We start from the raw sequence: 7,447 nt of genomic DNA, 5'->3' as shown, positions 1-7,447 counted from the left end.
CAGTATTGTTGACTGCCTTATATTAAATTATATGTGCATGCATTTACATTTACATCATAGAAGTGTATTTGATCAAATTCTCGAATACACGATCTCGAGAACCCTCCGACGATCAGGAGGAAGGTATTTACGTAAATTTAGATCATCTTAAATATTAGTGTCGGCAGGCGTCATATTAATATTTACGGTGATTTCTATAATTTTTTTTATTCTTTTTATTATTTTCGTTTATTTTAATTTTTGCGTTATTACAAATTTGATAGTTATAAATTTATAATGTATTTATTCACATCGAGAAAATACATTGATTAATATTATATTATATTTTGATGTCTTATTTCAATGTATTTATTATTTATTATATGTATTAGATGTATCAACAATTTACTTTCTTAGCAACTCTCTTTGCAAATCTTCTTTTCCGTATCACAGGTTTGATTTCTATAGGTTTTATGCCTGAAACGTCTCTTGCATATTTGCAAGTAGACGTTGATTCCTGAAATAGTTACTCAAAGATTATAATCGATTTACCAGACATTTCGTGAGCGTTAGTGAATAAACCCTCTTCTAAACTCGGTTGGTTCAATACTATAGTGGTAATCATCACGGTCACACAGTTATACCCCAACGAACCCTTGAGCAATCGTGTTATTGCCGAGTTTCGGTAGGGCACGTGCGTCCGTTTGACCGGACTCGCCAAGCAGTTTATCACCTGATGTAGATGCATCAGGGATAAATTGATAAATCTTGATTCGGCGATAGTCTGTTTGTCGTTGTTTAGTTTCGAAATGCATTCAGAACTAAAAAAAAACACACGATTGCGAAATCAACACATTTGTCGTTTCCCTTGGAATCTAAAAATATACTTACCCTGCTAAGTCCACCAAATTTAGAACTGTTTTGTTCGATTTCTCTCCTTTCGTCCTGTTGACGTACTCGATTCTACATATGCAGTGTGATCGGCTTGATTTATGGTTAAGGAAGGTCGATGAAACTTGCCGTCTAGTATTACCTGATATCAACTACTTAAACGCTTGAGATACGTTTTTGATCCTTATAATATTCAGGTTTCTAAATGTAACGTCTCCGTTTTTATCGACCGTGAAACGTACAGCATTACTAAATTATATCAAATATATTATAATGTGTTCCCGTCGACTTAGTTAATTATTTTTAATAGTATTTTTCTAAACTATTTCTTAATTGAAAAACTTACTCAGGTCCCAGATTGTTAAAGTTAACATTTGATTTCTGTCTATTTTTTGGCGGTTTCAATAAATTATATACTGTTTCGTTGTAAATTTCAAAGTATGCCATTGAGAATGTGTTACGTTCTACATTTTTTTTTTTTGAAAATGGTTAAAAATAAAAATAATATTTAAATGCAATAATATACTAATTACCATCTGTAGATTGAATGGATAACTTATTATCAAATAAGTATTTCAAAGATCTTGGAATTATACCTTCGTCTTCTTGGGATCCATAAATAGTATGGGATTTACCACTACCAGTCTGCAAAACAAAATCAGTTAGTAATATGTGTTGATAAAAATTATTTTAAAAAAACAAAAATTAATCATCACCTGTCCATATGCAAAGAAAGTGCCATTCGTACCAGATAAATATCTGAAATAACATAATCAATTAAGTATTTATAATATTTATAGGTATTATCTTATTTACATTTGTCGTAATCGAAATTTGATTAGAAATCATCGTATTATAATACGTTATTTTTAGATAATTAATAGATATTAAAATGTACAGATATTTAGGAAAAATCGGTAGGTTTAGATGAGTGCTAAGATATTACTTGAACATTTTGGATTTCCTTAGTACACTCTCAAGATTAGACTTGTTTCCTATAGGGCGCTGTCTAGAGTTTATAATATACAAGATAGGACCTAAGACATGTACTGGTTCTCAATGGCCTAAGCTTGGCATGTGGTTGTGGGAAGAATTTGTAATAAGATTCATTGTGCTCGTGGTTATCGATCTTCGGTTGCCAGTACTTGCCACCATGGTTAGAACGTTAGAGAAACTGCGATAAATGATCCCAGAGCGCCTGGTTTATTTGAGTTGTGACGTGAAGTGGCCTGCGCGCTCACCAGATTTGAGCATTAGTGACTTTTTTCTTTGGGGATACCTAAAGGAAAAAGTGTTTGAACACTTTCCTGAAACTCTTGACGAACTTAAAGAGAGAATAAGGGATCGCGTCCAATTGTGCCGTCAGGCGGTTGAAAACTACCGAAATCGTCAACAGGAGTGCATCGCTGATGACGGCTGCCATCTTATAGGTAGATGTAATTTTTAAAACTTAATGCAAATAAACTAAATACACGGCTGTATCGAAAAATATAAACCACATTTCTGTAAGTTCAACAGTTTTTACTCTACAGTTCTTCAAAACCGATGCATATCTTATGCCCCACCAATTACATTAAAAAAAAATATTTTTACTTGTCTAGTATCGGAACGGCCACATGTTTGAAAATTTAACTCTGAGTTGTATTGTCATCGAATACTTTTTGAAATCTAAAAATATAAATTAATAAATATATATTCTGATTAATACTTTGTACCAGAGGGTCATCTATGGGTGTTCCATAAACAAAATTTAAAACGGTACAGTGATTCTAGATTTGACTGGTTATGATCTTAAATTACGCGAACTATATTATTTTTAATAAAGCTCACTGGCCACGTTTCAAATAAAAATAAAACACCTATATTAAATCTTCAAATATGTGCAAAAAAAAAAAAATGCGATGCTTCAAAATAATTTGATCGTGGTCCTTCAAATTTAGATATGTCTGGCGGCGGAGTTGAGCGCCCCTTAATATGTGATATAAACTTACTGGATTTTTTCCAATTTGTTGTTGTTGAAGTATATTAGTTGATTTTTAGTTGGTATGATTTCATACTACAAATTAAAAAATATGAATATATTATAAAAAAAATTAATTAATCAATTATAATATTAGCGTACTTTTATTAAGTCTATTGACGGCTTCAGCCGGCAGTACACTTGGATTGGCGTCATGCCGTCATATTCATTTGCATTTGAAAATATATAATAATATATAATATTATAATAATCACTTTAAATATAACACTTAAATTAACACTTTCAAAACTGTGAAAGAACATTATAATAATAAATGATGAATGTTTAACTTGTATTCAATAACATATTACATTCGAAAGCACTAATTGTATTCAGCCAGTAAATTTATATTAAGCCAGCAGACAAAAAAAAAATGTATATTAATCGATTTTGAATTTATCATTTTTGTTCATTGGTTTTTACCGAAATTTGCAATTTTGAAGGCCCACGAACGATTTTCAGTTTCCTCATGTGGCTCCGACAAAAAAAATTAATTGGTGACCCATATATATTCCACATAACGTATTTGCTGTCCCACCAAAGATTGTCAAAGATTAATTTTACACATTAAGTATTACCATTTACCAATGATAAATTATTTTTTAATTTAAACGAATTTGATATCAAATAAACACCTTTAGGTCTTAGCGCCTGATCACCGGTGAACAAGACAATTTTATATTTTAGTTTTAGTTGTTTACCACTTGTCAAAATTGTACAGTGTATAGGTATTAGGAACTCTATTACCATAAAAAATATAATATGATATTTAATACCTTAGCACGAGTTTTACTGGAAGTCTACTACTCTTAAGTTACAAAATTAATTTTTGCACTCTCTACTTTGGTGAAAAATATATGCTATTTAATATTGTCTTTAATTGGTTTTAATTTATTTCGTTTTTTGTGCATGTGCCAAATTAATTGGGCAAACCTCTTAATAACCAAAATGTAAGCTATGAAGATAGACCGATAGAGAGCGTATTTAAATATGAATGTAGTTAAAGAACAAATAATAGAAATTTGTAATCAGTTAATTGTCCAAGTTTACAATTAAAACTACTGTTAGTAAGGTCGCATTTTGATTTTATTTCACCCTTTCCATTTATATTTACATACATTCCTATTTAAATAAGCTCTATCGGACATATGTTCATAAATAGACATAATATAAAAAAAGTCATAAATTATACCTTATTTTAGACTATATTACGAAACTAAAATTTAAAATTCATACAATCCATTTGAATTTCAATTGCTTATAAAATATACAAGTTGACGAATACATTTGTCAATAATTAAGTGAACTCAATTTAAACAAATTTCCAAGATTAACTCTTTGACTCCCAGCCTAATAATATTATTATATAAGCAAATAATATTTCACTATTAATTAATTAATTGTCATTCCAATATCTAAATAATATAATCTACTATATTGGATGTGTTTCGACGTGGTGGGCAAGTAATTCAAATAACGAATTCCTTTTATTTGTGTGGACTATACAATATTTAGGATTAAACTGTATTAGTAATAATAATTATAATTAACAATTACGAACGGTGCGGAAGATGAGTTGCTCACTCGTAGTGTGCTTTCCGTGGTTATTAGGCGACTGAGTCAATAGCGAATCAATCTCGATAACGGAAGACCAACGTGACAACAATATTGATGAAAATGTACTTATCGGACGCACATTACTGGGTACGCAACAGCTTATGAATATTTGCCTGAAATGCATAATCACAAACATCAACTTTTAACTCTGAGGTACTAGAATGTTGGTTGATTTTAGGCGAATAAAACTAAACTGTCTCTTGAAATAAGGTACATTTATTATTATAGTATATGAGCTCTACCTATTATATAATCTGAGCTTTAATTTTTATCGACATTCACGGCACTATATATAGGCTATAGCGTGATATTCTATATTGTAAGACTACAACTCTTCTATGAACTAACTTTGGGAAGCAAAATGGTACAAACAAAAGTCACAACGAGATCAATTTTTCGTATTGTTTTCCTTTTTTTTGATTTATAAAATAAAAATTCATGGTTTTATTCCTGATAATATTAAATAATTTTTCATACGCTTTAGTCGTCACAAATTATTGGTGTATACAGAACATTGAAAATTTATTTCAATATTTGTTTTCAGGTTAATATTGAACATTATATATTTTAGTAAAAAAAAAATATTGGGTACCTACTAAATTACTGTTGCCATATTAACATTTTATGAATACAATTTTTTTATATACCTAATGGCTTGTTATAACTTGTGATATTACCTATATCATTGTTTGAAAAAGGTAAAATAAAAAATCGGAGTTCAATGAGGCCTGTCGGAAGTTTCCTTCTTTCAGATAAAAACACAGTTATCAAAATTGATAACAAACAATTTTAGAAGGTCTGGGAACTATTCTTGTTAAGTATTTAATTTTCAGTTAATTTTCAGAAATAATACACGGCAGAATCAACCCCTTCTAAATAATTGTTGGGCAGTAGATCTGTGAAAAAGTATTCTAGTTATAAGATGGCAACTAAAATTTAAAATATAATTTTCAAATTTTAAAGAATTGTTGTAAGTTTTAAGAGCCGGGGTCCCTTAATTAATTTTTAAATTCCATTATCATAATGATATATAATATAATATAATGATGTATATAAATTTAAATATAACATATGCTCACATGCTATATTATGTAATGTACTGTACGCGGGATTATGTACACAAAACCCTAATCCCGTTATCCTGGCGTTAATTTGTACGAGTAGTTTCAATTCACGTCATAGTATACCTATTATAATATTAGGTAATATAGGATCCTACGGAAACAATTGAGTTTCGATTTCACGTTTATCTTATTGGCCTATATCAATTTTAAAATTACTACATTTCAACGACTTGTGATTAGAAAAAAAAAATATGAATAATTTATTGAAGGAAAAATGAAACATTTTTTATTAATAAAAGTATTTGATTTTCACATAAAAATGTATCCAAGGAAGTATTGAAAATATTTTTCTAATATTTCATCTAAATACTGTAAAAATATTTAGATAATTTTACTCAAATATTTTATAAGGCTATTTGTATTTTGTATTAACAATACGTAGTAGGTTGAACTAAATTGTTGAAAAAATGAATAAAATTAAATACAGTAAAAAGGAGTAAATAAAACAATTATAGCAATATGTACAAATATAATAAAAAATATCCTAGATCCACAAATCGTCTCCACTTAGAATTGTTTTTCGTTAAAAATGATATTCAATGTATTTTTGATTTCAAATATCTAAAAATATAAAATAATACTCTTAAAATACACTTAAAATACTTAAAATCAATTGTTTTGGAATTGAGGATTTTCTTATGGAATGCCTAAGAATAATAAATACATTTATCGACCATTATAGGTATATTCAAATAAACCATGCACTTAGGCGTATAGACGGCGGAAACGACAAAAAGCATCCGAGAAACAAAAACAAATTTAATGAAGTTAAACACAACTATTTCATTTTTAACGAAAATGATTTGATTTTGAAACTAAAGTATAATCATATTTCTTAAAAATGTAGTTCTGATTTATAATAGTATGAGCACACTGATTTTATTTCATGGTTGTGTATAAATTCATTATAAACAATATCTGAAAATAATAATTAGTTTTATTAAATGTTAGGTACTTGTACTAACGATATTATTAAATAAGTCATTAACACAAAAATACGGTGACACCATCATAGAACTAGAAGAGTACGGTTATCATATTAAAATTCTAATATTCAATTTACTTTAGTCCAAGTGATATGTTATGGTTTAAATTGGTAGGCACTTTGAATACATTAAATCATAATTGAGTGAAATTTTCAAAATAGCCTCGTAAAAAGTATGACATCAATATGATTTTAGTCAACATTTGGGTCATGTGTTCATGAAAAGGTAAATATTTATAAATGTGACAATAATAGATATACTTAATTGTAAATCATTAACTAATTGTGAAACTCTAAAGTGTCCAAGATAATGTCCCAAGATAATATTCAATGAGATAAAATTCAATATTATTGATGGTTAAGGTTAAAATATGAACATTTGGCAAGTTACAGTAGCCGAGAGTGGTGACATAGTCATTTTAAATCGTAAGACAAAATACTTTGTAAACATCTAGCCGGTCATATCTCATTAATATTGTAAGTATTTGATTTTAACAGAAAGATAAAAAATATATATACAAGGGCATTGTGACTTACGAGTAACTTATAATTGTTGGACTTTTAACTCGATATAAATATATAATATACTATAAATATTAAATACTATACTCTATACCTACATGTTATTAAATTTCAACTTATTATTCTATTTTATCATGGTTGATGGTAAAAACCTTTTTTTTATATAAAAATATTTATGTAATCTTATATTATATTATTTATAAAGTATTTTTTTATATTATATATTCCAATAATAAAAATATAAATATTTCTTTCTGATAAGTGTTTACATTTTTCATATGAAAGAATAATATTTTAATTATGAGTGGA

The 7,447-nt window shown here is 28.2% G+C and overlaps 1 long non-coding RNA gene across 2 annotated transcripts; it reads right to left on the bottom strand.

The window, feature by feature from the left end:
• Positions 1-343: 343 nt before the first annotated feature.
• LOC111029750 lies at positions 344-4,884 on the bottom strand. Of its 2 annotated transcripts, XR_002604041.1 has the most exons (8): positions 2,993-3,066; positions 2,862-2,926; positions 2,464-2,538; positions 1,587-1,629; positions 1,404-1,515; positions 1,217-1,334; positions 871-1,119; positions 344-800 (listed from the first exon to the last, which is right to left on the bottom strand). It is a non-coding gene; the product is annotated as an uncharacterized LOC111029750 (long non-coding RNA). The 2 variants fall into 2 exon arrangements; XR_002604040.1 differs by lacking the exons at positions 2,862-2,926; positions 2,993-3,066 and adding an exon at positions 4,452-4,884.
• Between the last annotated feature and the right edge of the window lie 2,563 nt (positions 4,885-7,447).

The sequence above is a fragment of the Myzus persicae genome, unplaced genomic scaffold (genome assembly GCF_001856785.1).
Source record: "Myzus persicae strain clone G006 unplaced genomic scaffold, MPER_G0061.0, whole genome shotgun sequence".
Classification (NCBI taxonomy): Eukaryota; Metazoa; Arthropoda; class Insecta; order Hemiptera; family Aphididae; genus Myzus; species Myzus persicae.
Note: the sequence above shows the minus strand (reverse complement) of the source record. Positions and strands in the feature narration are given on the sequence as shown.